Source organism: Cnephaeus nilssonii (genome assembly GCF_951640355.1).
Source record: "Cnephaeus nilssonii genome assembly, chromosome: 6".
Lineage (NCBI taxonomy): Eukaryota > Metazoa > Chordata > Mammalia > Chiroptera > Vespertilionidae > Cnephaeus > Cnephaeus nilssonii.
The window spans coordinates 83,049,787-83,063,794 of NC_137077.1; the positions used below are offsets into that span (position 1 = coordinate 83,049,787).

Sequence of the window (14,008 nt, forward strand, 5' to 3'; positions counted from 1 at the left end):
AACATTAAAATAATTTTGACTACCAAAATAGAATATGGATATTTTAATGTAGAAATTATCTTGACTTTTGTGTTCTGAAGGGAAAAGTATAAACTGAATTCTTTCTAGAGTAGCTATATTTGAGCTTGGTTGTTGGAGAAAGGCTGGCTTCAGATTTCTCAAATTGTGAGGGAATCTTATATAATAAAAATTTAATATGCAAATCGACTGAACAGCAGAACAACCAGTGGAACAACTGGTTTCTATAACGCGCACTGACCACAAGGGGGAAGATGCTCAATGCAGGAGCTGTCCCCAGCCTACAGGCCCCAGACCAGCCAAGGCAGGTGCCAGCGGGGGACACCTCCCCCCCCAATTGCCCCATCGGTTGCCCCATGGATGGGCCCTGATCACCGGCCAGGCCTAAGCACCCTACCCATGCACGAATTTGGTGCACTGGGCCTCTAGTAAATAATGTGATGTCATAGAGAAAGAAGTTTATTTGATTTAAATTTGATTATTTAATTCTACCCAATAAACACATGATAATCTTCTTCTTCTTCTTCTTCTTCTTCTTCTTCTTCTTCTTCTTCTTCTTCTTCTTTTATTTTTTGAAGTACAATTTCCATTTATTTTCCCCCAGAGAACTTTTCTTCAGTCCTTAAAGACTTAGTTCCTTACATGGGCTTTGGTGGAGGTTGTGGTACAGCACCCACAGGTCTAAATTGGGATGGGGGTGTTCGGTCCTTTCGGGCTTCACGAGAATGATTCCTGTCTACCTTGCTGTGAATGGCACAGCTCACACAGTAATGTAGTTTCATATACAGCTTGGGAAGCACATAGGCATCGAAGACACTCACTTCGGAGATGTCCCTAGGGCTGTAGCCTCTATTATGTTTCGAATGACAAACTTCTTAATGGCCTTGTCCTTGGGCATGCACCGGGCACAGTTGGTGCACTGAATAGGCTGCACATGGCCTCAGCCTTTTTTGGCACTACTGTTATTCTGTTATTCCTTCTTTTCTTGGTCATCTTGGAAATGAGGACCCAAGAGAGGCTGATAATTACCTTCTTTATGTCAAATGCTCAGGAGACGCAGTAGAAGAGGAGACTTTTCTTTATCCTTAAAGCAGCGATTTTTCTGCTGGTGTGCCACAGCACATTGGTGTGCTGAACGAATTTGTAAAACAAGCAATACCTGACTATTTAGTCAGGGGCACTTACACCTTTTCCCTTAGATTGTCAAATATAAAAATAAATGACAACAGCCAAAACAATATAGCTATCTGGTGTGAATAAATCAGAATTATACCTATTTTTTTTTGTCAGATTGGCAAAAAAACGTATTTTTTGGTGTGCTGCAAAATTTTAGTAATCAATTTATGTGTGCCATGAGATGAAAAGGGTTGAAAATTGCTGGTTTAAAGAACTAAAAAATCTTTCTACAACTAGAATGGACTAGAAAATAACAGGGGGTTTTTTTGTTTGTTTTTTTACCACCGATTTTGTGTATGGGCATGCATGCCCCTGTGCAGTACATCATGCCAGTGCGAGAAGAGATGTGTACTTCTCTTTGGACAATGAGATTCCATAAACTTCAGAGAATAAAGGCAAGATTTTTTCTTCTCTCTGTCCTGTGCTCATTGCAAGGCTCTGGAAATCCTGGAATCAACACTTTTTGGCTTGAAAATCTCATAAAGCAGATAAATTAGTTGCTATTTGTCCTTGGATCTTTAAGTTAAAATATGGATATAGTCTGTTTTTATGGAGTTTTTCATGAAAATACTACATAACTTTATTCTTATGCCAAAATTTTGAAGATTTGCTTTTCCCATAAAACTGGGATTATACTTTCTGTTTATCTATGTTTTTGCTCAGGCATGTAATGTAGTAGTATGTTTCTTATTCAGTCATTTTCCTTATTGTATCTCATTTCTCTAATTCTTATGTCTTACCTCTTTTGAAAATGCTTTTTATGTTTCTATTTCTCCTTTATTTTCGCTTCTTTGAAGTTACTGGAGGATAATGATTTTGATTTTATTGGCAGGTAGTGTAAAATTATTTTTAAAGTTTTTTCCCCCAAAATACAATTTATACTAAAAGTTAAAGAAATATGTCCATGGACTTATTAACTTTCATATGGTCTTTGATAGTTTTTAAAATATATATTTGGTAGAATACTAAGAAACTTTAGGTAGATACCAAAGGAAAATATGTTATTTCTGGCTGTCTTCTTCTTTTATGGTATAATCCCACTGAAATGTCTGGATGCATCATTTAATTCACACCAAGTGTCCAGCACTGTGGTTCATATGTTTGTCCTCAACTAAAGAATATTCCAGGGTGTAGTCTGTGTTCTTAATATAATAGCTTGATGGAACTACACATGGCTTGACAGAAATAAAAGCTTCTGTTAAAAGACAGAAAGTTTGGCTTTGCTAAACTCTTTCATGAGGTTATCATGTGGCTATTGACAAACTAGGAAAATAGCATGATAGAATATCAGTATTTGAAATTCTAATTAAAATTGGAAGTACAGCCCCCATTCCATATACTCTGCCGTGGCTACTCAGTAATGGCCCTGAGAGTATGTGTAAGCATTCCTGGGAGTGCCTGGTTAAGCACTGGAAAAATTGGAACATTGGCATTAAGGCGAGAGCTATAGCTTAGTCAAAAGAAATGATTAGTGTAAAACAAGTAAACAAACAAACAAGAAAACACAAAAGTTTTGGGATTGCTTGGGATTACTGAGATGTGGATGATGAAGGCTGAGAGTTAGTTTACTGGGTCATAACAAGCATAACGTGGACTCTCTGGGAGTGAGGTTAAATCTGTGTATTTTGTGTATTGAAGAGAAAGTAAAGGCCCTGGCTACCATAGATCTTTTAATTAGTGAGCAAATAATAAAAGGCCACCACACATTCTTTCAGTCAAAAGTATCCAGTGACAATGGATACAAGGCTAATTGGGAGATAAGCATTCATTACACACACACACACACACACACACACACACACACACCAAAAACAAGCATGATTCTCACTCTCATGGAGCTTATGTCAAACAGAGGACACAATGTGTAATTACTAATTATAGACACTTTTTCATTAAACGCATAAAAGGAGCCATGTAGGAAAAATATAGAAGGCTTTGAACTTCCATAGTGAGGAAGCTAATTTAGTCAGTAGAATTTAAATCTTTAGAACTTTAGAAACATGTTTTCCTTATAATCTGGAATGTTTGCGTGTCAGGGAGGGAGGGAGTAGGTGAGCAGTAGTCTGGTGGCCCAGAGCCAAGGGAAGAAATAACTTTGCTCACAATAGTCATCCTTAGCAAAACCAAAGTATAGTGACATCAGCATCTACATATTTTCCATGATTTCTAAAAATATAATCAGCTCATTAATAGAAAACTGCCACAACATACAATTTTTAAAATTAAAGCATGATTTTTTGCACTTGGCTGTGATATTGCATTTAGATGATGGCCTCCCATATTTCCCATGCCTTATACTGTTGAGAAAATACTCTGCAAAAGAAAGATGGCATCTCCTGCTCAACCCTGACCATTATTTTCCGGCCTTCCTCCTCATTATTATTTTTTTTAAATATATTTTTAGAATGGCTGGGGGAGGGGTGGTCAATTGGGATAAAAGAAGACATATGTAAAATTTTAGACAAAAAAAACAAAACAAAACAGTGACATGAGTTAAAAATAAATTTTTCTTAAATTAATTAACTAAAAAAATATTCAGGTAAAGCAAATAAATTCCACAGCATCTAAAAATTAAATATATATATATATACACACACACATACACACACACACATACACACACACACACACACACACACACACACTAAAGGCCTGGTGCACAAAATTCGTGCGCTGAGGTCAGAGGGGTCCCTTAGCCTGGCCTGCGCCCTCTCACAGTCTGGGACCACTCGGGGATGTTTGACTGCCAGCTTAGACCCTGGGGATTGGGCCTAAACTGACAGTCCTGGGGGGATCATGCCTAAGCCGGCAGTCAAACATCCCTCTCACAATCTGGGATCCCTCGCTCCTTACCACTTGGCTCCTTACCACTTGGCTCACTGCTCCTTAGCACTGCCACAGAGGCGGGAGAGGCTCCCACCACCTTGGCTGTGCTCACCAGCCATGAGCCTGGCTTCTGGCTGAGCGGCACTCCCCCTGTGGGAGCACACTGACCACCAGGGGGTAGCTCCTGCATTGTGCATCATAACAACCAATCGTTTTGGTCATTCTGCCATAATGGTCACTTAGGCTTTTATTATATAGATATATAGATTGATTGATTTCAGAGTGGAAAGGAAAGGGAGAGAGAGATAAAAACATCAATGATGAGAGAGAATCATCGATCAGCTGCCTCCTGCACCCTCCACACTGGGGAATGAGCCCACAACCTGGGCAAATGCCCTGACTGGGAATCCAATCATGACATCCTGCTTCATAGGTCGACGCTCAACCACAGAGCAACACTGTCAAGGCTCTCATCATTAATCAAGATGTTTACAACTATGAACTGTCCTAGTTTTTATGTGTAGGTGTTTGGGGTATTATGTGCTAAGTCCACATCTAAAGAGAACACACAACTCTCCTTGATAATCTTCCGGTCTTCAGTTATAGCAATAGTTTCCTAGAATAGCAGTACAATTATTTGCCCAACTGTAGTCTGTGTTCCAGAAATGCTTAATACTGTCTTGTCATCCACAGTCTAATGGTAAATAGGGGAATTATAGTCTATCAAATTAAATGACCAGAAGAACAGATAAAGCATGACTTTAAAGATTTCTCCCTGTTTAGGAATGGAATGGTTCTATCTGTGCAAATGATAGCATGTTGGAAACATCCCTGTGGTTGTGAAAAAGAATAAAAACATAATTATACTATAGGCCCAATGCACGAAAATTAGTGCAAGAGTAGGCCTTCCTTCCCCCGGCTGCCGGCACTGGCTTCCCTCTGGCACCCAGGACCCGGGCTTCCCTCCTCTGGCCGCCTGCAGGCCCCTGGACCCGGGCCGGCTTCCCTCTGGCCCCAGCTTCATCAGGAAGGACATCCGAAATGACATCTGGAAGACGTCCAGTCTAATTAGCTTATTATCCTTTTATTATTATAGATTATTATTATAGATACTTCTACTCAAGAAAGAAAGTGTGCATGAAGTCCTTGTGCAGAATAGAATGTTATGATTTAGGAAATCATTTTTTGGTCAGGGTTTATTAAAACTGAATTTTTATGATTCTGATTGGGATTGGAAATTTATATAACCAATATTGGCTCCTAGGGAAGACTAAAATCCTTCCATTGATGAACTCAACACTTTTTGCTCAGACTTTTAATTTCAAAGTAATCAAGCTCTGTGGTAGCAGGAAAAATGGTGCTGAGGTATCCAGGAGGTAGCAATGGGAGCAAAACCCTTCATCCACTTTGCATCTTTGCCCTTCCCCAGACCATCCCCTCCCTTGACACACATATAGTGATGCTGCCATCCAAACCCAGCAAAAGTCCTTAACCCTTAGGTCAGTAAGCAGTGATTCTCACCGTGTGCATAGGAATTATCTGGGAGTAGGTAGGAAAATCTCTGTCCTCTAGAAATTGTGATTCTGAGGTCATGTCTGAGCCTAGGATCTTTTTTTGTTTTGTTTTGTTTTGTTTTCAATTACTTCTGGTCAATCTGATACAGATGGCCTAATGCCACACTTTATGGAACTCTGCATACACTTTACACGCTGGATAGCCATGGTCAGCTGCATTTATCTATCCTTGGTTCAATTGGCTGTGCAGTAGAGTGCAGTATCTGAAGTACAAGCATCCTGCTAGGTCCAACTGCATGTAAGGGGGGTAATTCTAAAACATGGAAGGGTGTGGTCTGGGAAAAGCACCTGCCATGAGTTACCAATATTAGCACAGTTAGGGATAATTAAGATTTCTATAAAATACACTTTGAGTTCCATTCAAAGAATTTTCTGGGATTTAATCCGATTATTAGTTGGTGTTATCTAGACTTCTGAAAGTTAATATCAGGTGGTTTATCGCTGGATGAAATGTAAGCTTGTTTAAAGGAAAGGGGCAGAAGTTGGCTTGTGACTTAATACATTAGCTTCAGTGATATTCACATTTAAAAGTACCACAGACTCGGCAGTACAAACCTTAACAAAAAGAAATGGCATTCAGACAACCGTGGGAAAGCTATAATTGTGCCTTGGACTTTTTGGCACCCCTCAAATGATGCTGAAGAAATAAACCATGGAGTGCTATGTTTCTGGTTAACGCTGAATTCACTTTCTTTAGAGAGTGCAGACAGTTTGTGGGTTGAACTCAATCACTGAGTCAGAGCAATGACTGAAAGTCACATCCTTGTTGTAGCTTGGATCTTTGCCATATCCCTGACCAGTGTTTGAACTTGAATTTGGCATGGCACCAGCTACAACGGTCACAAAGCAAGGGCCCATCAGCTATGGCGTGACTGACCTTTCAAGATTCCCTCTAGAACAATTCTCTGAAAATGAATGGATTGGACAGCTTGCTTTTTATCTACTCATATAACTTGAGTATCTATTTTAAAGAAGTTATGTTTTAAACATCTTGTGTGATGTTCCATTCGGTAAACTTAAAAAAGGTAATGCATGTTGGCATAAAAAAGGCTATTGCTTTTGTTTGTTACTCTCAATAACATTATGATTCAAGTTAAAATTAATTATCTGAATCCATTTTGATCTATAAAAATGGCTTTTTTATATAGTTCAATCTACATACTTGCATGACATACTTTGGGAAAAATATATTAGCAAGATATTCATATTATAATACTAAATTAGGAAAAATATAACATTGAGCTTATAGTGAAAACCCAAAATGTTTGTTTAAATTATAGTTATGAATACAAAAATTAACAGAAGAAAGTATGAACGTTGATCAATGGATGTCTGGTATTTTACTTACTTACTGATATTTTATACAGTGGGTATGTATTATATGTATTTAACAACATTGACTGTTTTGTGGTTATCAAAGTAGTATATTACATATTGTTTTTAGAAATCTTGTGAAATAGAAAAAAATGATAAAGAAGAAAACTCTTAGCATACAGAGATTTTGTGATGGCTTTTTACCTACTCCATTCTTGTCATTAAAAGGAACATTGTCATAATAATAAACTTCAATGTTTTTCCTATTGATGAAGATGATAATTTAATACATATTTATTGGTCATTGGTATTAATGAATCTCTTTTATCTATTCTTTCTGGAGCACTGGTCCACTGTTCTTTTCAAGAATAACCTGAGTGTTAGAAGACAGGAAACACTTTGATTTGCTATTGGTCCTATTTTAGCTACAGTGATATTATCAAAAGTAAAATTTTTCATAAAGATACAGAGATAGGCATTCCATATTTTAACAATAAGGCAAGACAAGACAGCATGTAGGAGGAAAATCAAGTACAGAAATGCAAGAAGTGTTGGAATGTTTGAAGATGGTATTTACAGTGTTAAAAATCATAAGGCATGTCAGGTTAACTACAATCAGAAGACAGAGCTTTAGAAAGCATTCATATAGTGAGTCATCATACATATCCTATAAAAATAGCAGTCCATTTCCTCCTCATGGCTCAAACTAACCTGACTTTCCAATAATTCAAAGAACTTCAGGGGAAAAAGCAAAGGCTATTTTTTTTTCATATTTTTTGCTTTCATCCCCACACCTTTCCCCATCCCCAACAAGTGACAGGAATCTTGGAAATAAAGTAAAATTTAGGATGACTTTTGCTTCCAACTCTTTAAGAATCATTACTGTGTATATGAATTTGGAGATGGCAAGTACTTGGCAAAACTTAGCAAAACACTTCTAAAATAAATCTCATAAATGAGCCAATTGTGATGAATAGCTACATTTGAGCTACAATTCTTGGTTAGGTAATTTTAATGCAGTCACTGTGTTTATTTTGTGGTCAATAAATGATATACCGGAGGGAAGAGCTTTACATTTATGTTAAAACAATTCCTTTCTCCAAATTGGTTATTTTCTTCTTTCCTCCTGTTTAAAAATAACTAAATCATCTTATGATTATAACTCTTAAAAACCTGAGCTTTCACTTAAGGAAACCCATTTTAGGTAATTAGGGAAAAATCAAAGTAAAAAATTCTTAATAATTTAATCTCATATTACTCCACTTTGGAGCAACATAATAAATCAACACATTGCTTATCCTTAATTAAAGTCCCCTTATTTCTATATTCTTCCTATTTCCCTCAATGTTTTTTTAATCATTTGAAGTAGACACTCGTATAAATGAAGTTAATTTAAATGTCATCATTTTATTGATTTTCTTACTCTCTTAATTAGCAAGACAACTGATTTTTAATCTTGTTGTGAACTATCCTTCAGTAAAATCAATTTTGGCTTACATGAAATATTCAGCTCAGAAATTCTGTTGGAGAGAAGCTCAAGGAAAACTGTCATCAGGCATCTACTCCTGAAGCATGCAAGCCAGAAATGTATTTTTCTTCACTGATTATTTACAGAGGGCCAGCTAGGACATGAAGGGCAAGGAGAAAAAAATTATTAGTGTTTCTGAGATATTGCTCTTTCTTGACCAACAACTTTTGTTTGTTTATTTTTTCCCTCTAAGGATGTTTTTCTCTTTGGAAATTTAAGTTAGGGTAACTTATGTAAAAGGAACGTCAGACACCTGTTGGAAACTTGAGCCCTGCCCCATGTAGCTCAGTTGGTTGAGTGTCATCCTGTGCACTGAGGGGTCGCCAGTTCAATTCCCAGTCAGGGCAAATACCCAGGTTGCTGGTTTGATCCCCGATTGGGGCTCATGTAGGAGGCAGCTGACTGATGTTTCTCTCTCACATTGGTGCTTCTCTCTCTCTTTCCTTCTCCCTCTCCCTTCTTATCTCTCTCAAAATAACAAACAAACAAAAAAACAAAAACAAACAAAAAAAAACCTCAATAAAAATCAAGAAATTTGAGGGGGTGAGTCATACACAAATAAAATAGACAGACATAGAAGGCTTTCAACGAAAGTCACATTAATTCAAGCATAGAAGTTGCCATTATATCAAAAGAGACTGACATCTTTATATTAGCTTTGAATAATATAAAGTTCTTTTGAGAAGTTTATTTATATACTAAGACTTTGTTTTCTGAGTAAGGAGAAAATAATGCTTACTTAAGCTAATATTGTGGCATGTAAAATGCAAATCATTCTTAACAATAGCAGGGTTGTCTTAGGTCCGTGGTTGGCAAACTGCGGCTCACGAGCCACATGCGGCTCTTTGGCCCCTTGAGTGTGGCTATTCCACAAAATACCACGGCCTGGGCGAGTCTATTTTGAAGAAGTGGTGTAAGAAGTTTAAGTTTAAAACATTTGGCTCTCAAAAGAAATTTCAATCGTTGTACTGTTGATATTTGGCTCTGTTGACTAATGAGTTTGCTGACCACTGTCTTAGGTAATTATAGTGTTAAATATATATATAACTGTAAAAAACAGTTTAATTTTTTAACTTAATTTTTTACCAATTGAAAGTATACTATTATGTACTCATTTAGTACATGATTTCATTTCATTTATTCATTTTATATATATATATATATATATATATACATATGTATATATATATATATATATATATATATATATATATATATATAAAATGAATAAATGAAATTAATTTCCAGGGTGATATATATATATATATATATATATATATATATATATATATATATATATATATACTAGAAGCCCGGTGCACGAAATTCGTGCACGGCGGGGGGTTGTCCCTCAGCCCAGCCTGTACCCTCTCCAATCTGGGACTCCGGGAGGGATATCCGACTGCCCGTTTAGGCCCGATCCCTGGGATCGGGCCTAAACGGGCAGTCGGACATCCCTCTCACAATCCAGGACTGCTGGCTCCCAACTGCTTGCCTGCCTGCCTTCCTGATTGCCCCTAACCGCTTCTGCCTGCCAGCCTGATCACCCCCTAACCACTCTGCTGCCAGCCTGTTTGCCCCCAACTTCCCTCCTCTGCCGGCCTGGTCACCCCTAACTGCCCTCTCCTGCAGGGTTGATCACCTCCAACTGCCCTCCCTTGCAGGCTTGGTCCCTCTCAACTGCCCTCCCTTGCAGGCCGGGTGCCTCCCAACTGCCCTCTCCTGCTGGCCATCTTGTGGTGGCCATCTTGTGTCCACATGGGGGCAGGATCTTTAACCACATGGGGGCAGCTATATTGTGTGTTGCAGTGATGACCAATCTGCATAGTACTCTTTTATTAGATAGGATAGAGGCCTGGTGCACGGGTGGGGGCCAGCTGGTTTGCCCTGAAGGGTGTCCCGGATCAGGGTGGGGTTCCCTTGGGGCGTGGAGCGGCCTGAGCGAGGGGCCTGTGGTGGTTTGCAGGCCAGCCACGCCCCTTGGCAACCCAAGGGGAGGCCCTGGTATCTGGAATATGTTTTCCTTCTACAATTGAAACTTTGTAGCCTGGAGCGGAGCCAAGCCTGGGGCTCCCTCCAAGGCCGGCAGCCATTTGTGTTGGGGTTATAATTGAAACTTTGTTGCCTTAAGTGGGTGGGCCCGGCCAGGGTGTGCGGAAAGCTTTGCTTCCCCTGTTGCCGCCGGCAACCCTGGCCTGCTCTCTCAAGCTCCATTCTGCTGCCATTTGTTTGAATTTGTTTACCTTCTATAATTGAAACTTTGTAGCTTGAGTGGAGGCTTAGGCCTGCAACGGCTATGGAAAGCTTGGCTTGCTCTGTTACCTGGGAAACCTTGCTCTCTGTGGCTGTAGCCATCTTGGATTGGGGTTAATTTGCATGCTCGCCCTGATTGGCTGGTGGGTGTGGCTTGGCTGGTGGGTGTGGCTTATGTAGCGGAGTGATGGTAATTTGCATATTACCATTTTATTAGAGAGGATATATAAAACCCTGGAAATTAATTCATATGTCTGTGCCTCAATTTATTTTTTACTAACACCCCCATAAGGAGCTTTTTAAATACATTTTTTCTTAACTGTCCACACTTAAATTAGTCCTTTCAAGCTTCTAAAACAGAATACTATATACTGGGTGACTTTTAAACAACAGAAATTTGTTTCTCACTGTTCTCGAGGCAGTAAGTTCCAAAATCAAGACACCAGCAGATTCAGTGCCTGGTGGGGATTCACTTCCTGGTTCATAGATGGCCTTAACCTCACTGAGTAGAAGAGACTGGAGATCTAGAGTCTCTTTTATGAGAGCACTAATCCCATTCACAAGGCTCCGCCCTCATGACCTAATGGCCCCCAAAGGGCTCACCTTCAAATCTATTCTCATTGGGGATTAGGCATTTTAACATATGCATTTTGAAGGGACCAGAACATTTAGTCTACATTTAGTACCACTCAATAAAAGTTTAACACCACAGATATACTTTATAGCTGTTTATGTACTGTAGGTATATTTGTGTTTTACATGTTAAAAGGTTGAGATATTTTTCAGCCCCAAAATACTAAGGTTTGCTCCTTTGAGGGAAATATTGTGCCTATTGAGAATGCAAGATAATGTATACCTTTTTAAAAAAATGATTTTTAATTTTTGTTGAACTTTACTTTTTGTAGCTTTATTTTTATTGTTGATGTTATTATAGATATCCCCCATTTACCACCCTTATCTACCTCAACCCAGGCCCCAACCCCCCTTCCCTCTGGCCATCACCACACTGTTGTCTGTGTCTATGGGTTATACATATATGTTCTTTGGTTAATCCTTTCACCTTCTTTTATCCATTCCCCCACTCTCCTCCCCTCTGACAGCTGTATACTTTTTAAATATATATATATATATGTTTTTATCGATTTCAGGGGAAGGGAGAGGTAGAAAGAGATAGAAACATCAATGATGAGAGAGAATCATTGATCGGCTGCCTTCTGCACACCCCACCTGGGGATCAAGCCCGCAACCCAGGCATGTGCTCTTGACCAGAATCAAACTGGGAACCCTTCAGTCTGCAGGCCAATGCTCTATCCGTTGAGTAAACTGGCCAAGGCCAAGCCCTGTACTTTTGCTAAATTCAAAACTTCTGAGTTGGTAAAATACTTTCAGTGAACTGTCCAATCCATTTGTTTGTTTCTTTAACTTCCCTTCAAGGGAATTTAAGGTGCATTGATAAAAGAAACCTAACTATTCTAAGTAGTATCCATAAACACAGTCCTGATGGTGTGTGTATTTTTTTTTTTTTTAATCCTCAAACCGAGGATATTTTTCCATTGATTTTTAGAGAGAGTGAAAGGGAAGTAGGGAGACAGAGAAACATTGATGTGAGAGAGACACATCAATTGGTTGCCTCCTGCACGCACCCTGACCCGGGCCAGGATCAAACCTGTAACCGAGGTACCTGTCCCTGATTGGAATCAAACCCAGGACCCTTCAGTCCACCAGCCAATGCTCTATCCATGGAGCCAAATCAGCTAGGGTGGTGTGCATATTTTAATTCACAAATGGGCATACTAATTCCCCAGGTTCTGTATCTCTTCTCAGAACTAGGAATATTGAAATTTGTTCCCATGTCTCTAAAGCCAATACTAGCATCAAGCAAATGGTACCTTAGCATTTTTTTGTTGTTGTTGTATCAACATATTATGGCTAAACATGACATCACATGGACTACTCTTTTAACTCTGCTGTTGTATTCCAGTTTTGATTACTGGGTCATTACTTTTTTCCAGGTCTATTCGGTGCTGGTCTTGATTATCCCATTTTTCCCTTCATCATCTTGCCTGAGTTTAAATACTTTACTCAACACTTTTTCTTCTCCAATTGTTATTATCCTTTTCTTGTTTTCCCCTCTATCTGCATTGTATGTCATTGCTGCCTATACCATTGCCCCCAAATTGGATACTTGCCCCTGATTTTTATCCTCACAATAATGAGTGTTGGAATTAAGATTATGTTTATAATTATAGTGATGATAATTAGTTCGTGGCTGTAGGTGTTAGTATGTCATGCCTTGAAAAAGTTAGAGTGAACTGCAGATATCGCAATGCTCTTCTGCATCCTAAATACAAAGCTAAGTAACTCAAGTATGCCCTGATCAAGTTTTTCTAGATCTGCTATAATATATTATGCCTAATATTTTGGCACGTGTTGTGAAAAACTTAACTAAAGGTCACATAAAATTCCTAAAAGTATCTAGTGCTATTTTATTAAGATATTAAATTGATATTTGCTTAAGAAAATTAAACTGACTAGATCTTTTACGTAGGGGAACCATTACACAGGCTGACAAATAAAAATATATCTCCAAGAATTTGAGGAACGACTATGGCATCTTTGTCTTTGTAGCATCTGAGTTTTGGGATCTAAACCTCAGATAACTTTTCTAATAAAAAGTTAGAGCTTAAAAATATTTATTGAATTGACGTATCCTTTAGAATTTGTCTTCTACTTTTTACTTTTTATTTTTTTATTTTTTAAATATATTTCATTGATTTTTTTTTTTACAGAGAGGAAGGGAGAGGGATAGAGAGCTAGAAACTTCGATGAGAGAGAAACATCAATATCAGCTGCCTCCTGCACACCTCCTACTGGGGATGCGCCCACAACCCAGGTACATACCTTTGACCAGAATTGAACCTGGGACCCTTGAGTCCACAGGCCGATGCTCTACCCACTGAGCCAAACTGGTTAGGGCTGTCTTCTACTTTTTAAATTGATCCTTCTTTTTCTCTTGATTTAATCCAATACAAAAGTAAATAAAACCACTCCAAATGGATGCAAAAATTATTTTCATAAAGCTCTAACAAAAGCATATAACAAATCAAGCAACAGCTTAAAATATGGTCTTATGTTGCCTACATTTTTATTCATGTCACTCTCTTTGATGTTGATTTTAAAATTGGTGATAGGCTTTTCTGTGATATCTGATCAAACCCTTTTGTTTTTCTCTGTTCCCAAGTCCATATCACTCTGTCCTGAAATAATAAAAAATGATGCCTTTGTTTGATGAGATGGTCTTTCTTATAGATTAGTGCAA

The 14,008-nt window shown here is 38.4% G+C and overlaps 1 pseudogene across 1 annotated transcript; it reads right to left on the minus strand.

Annotated features, from left to right (window-relative positions):
* Positions 1 to 656: 656 nt before the first annotated feature.
* On the minus strand, positions 657 to 1,011 carry LOC307100872 (small ribosomal subunit protein eS26-like; annotated as a pseudogene). Its single transcript has one exon. The product of its transcript is annotated as a small ribosomal subunit protein eS26-like (transcript).
* Positions 1,012 to 14,008: the final 12,997 nt, after the last annotated feature.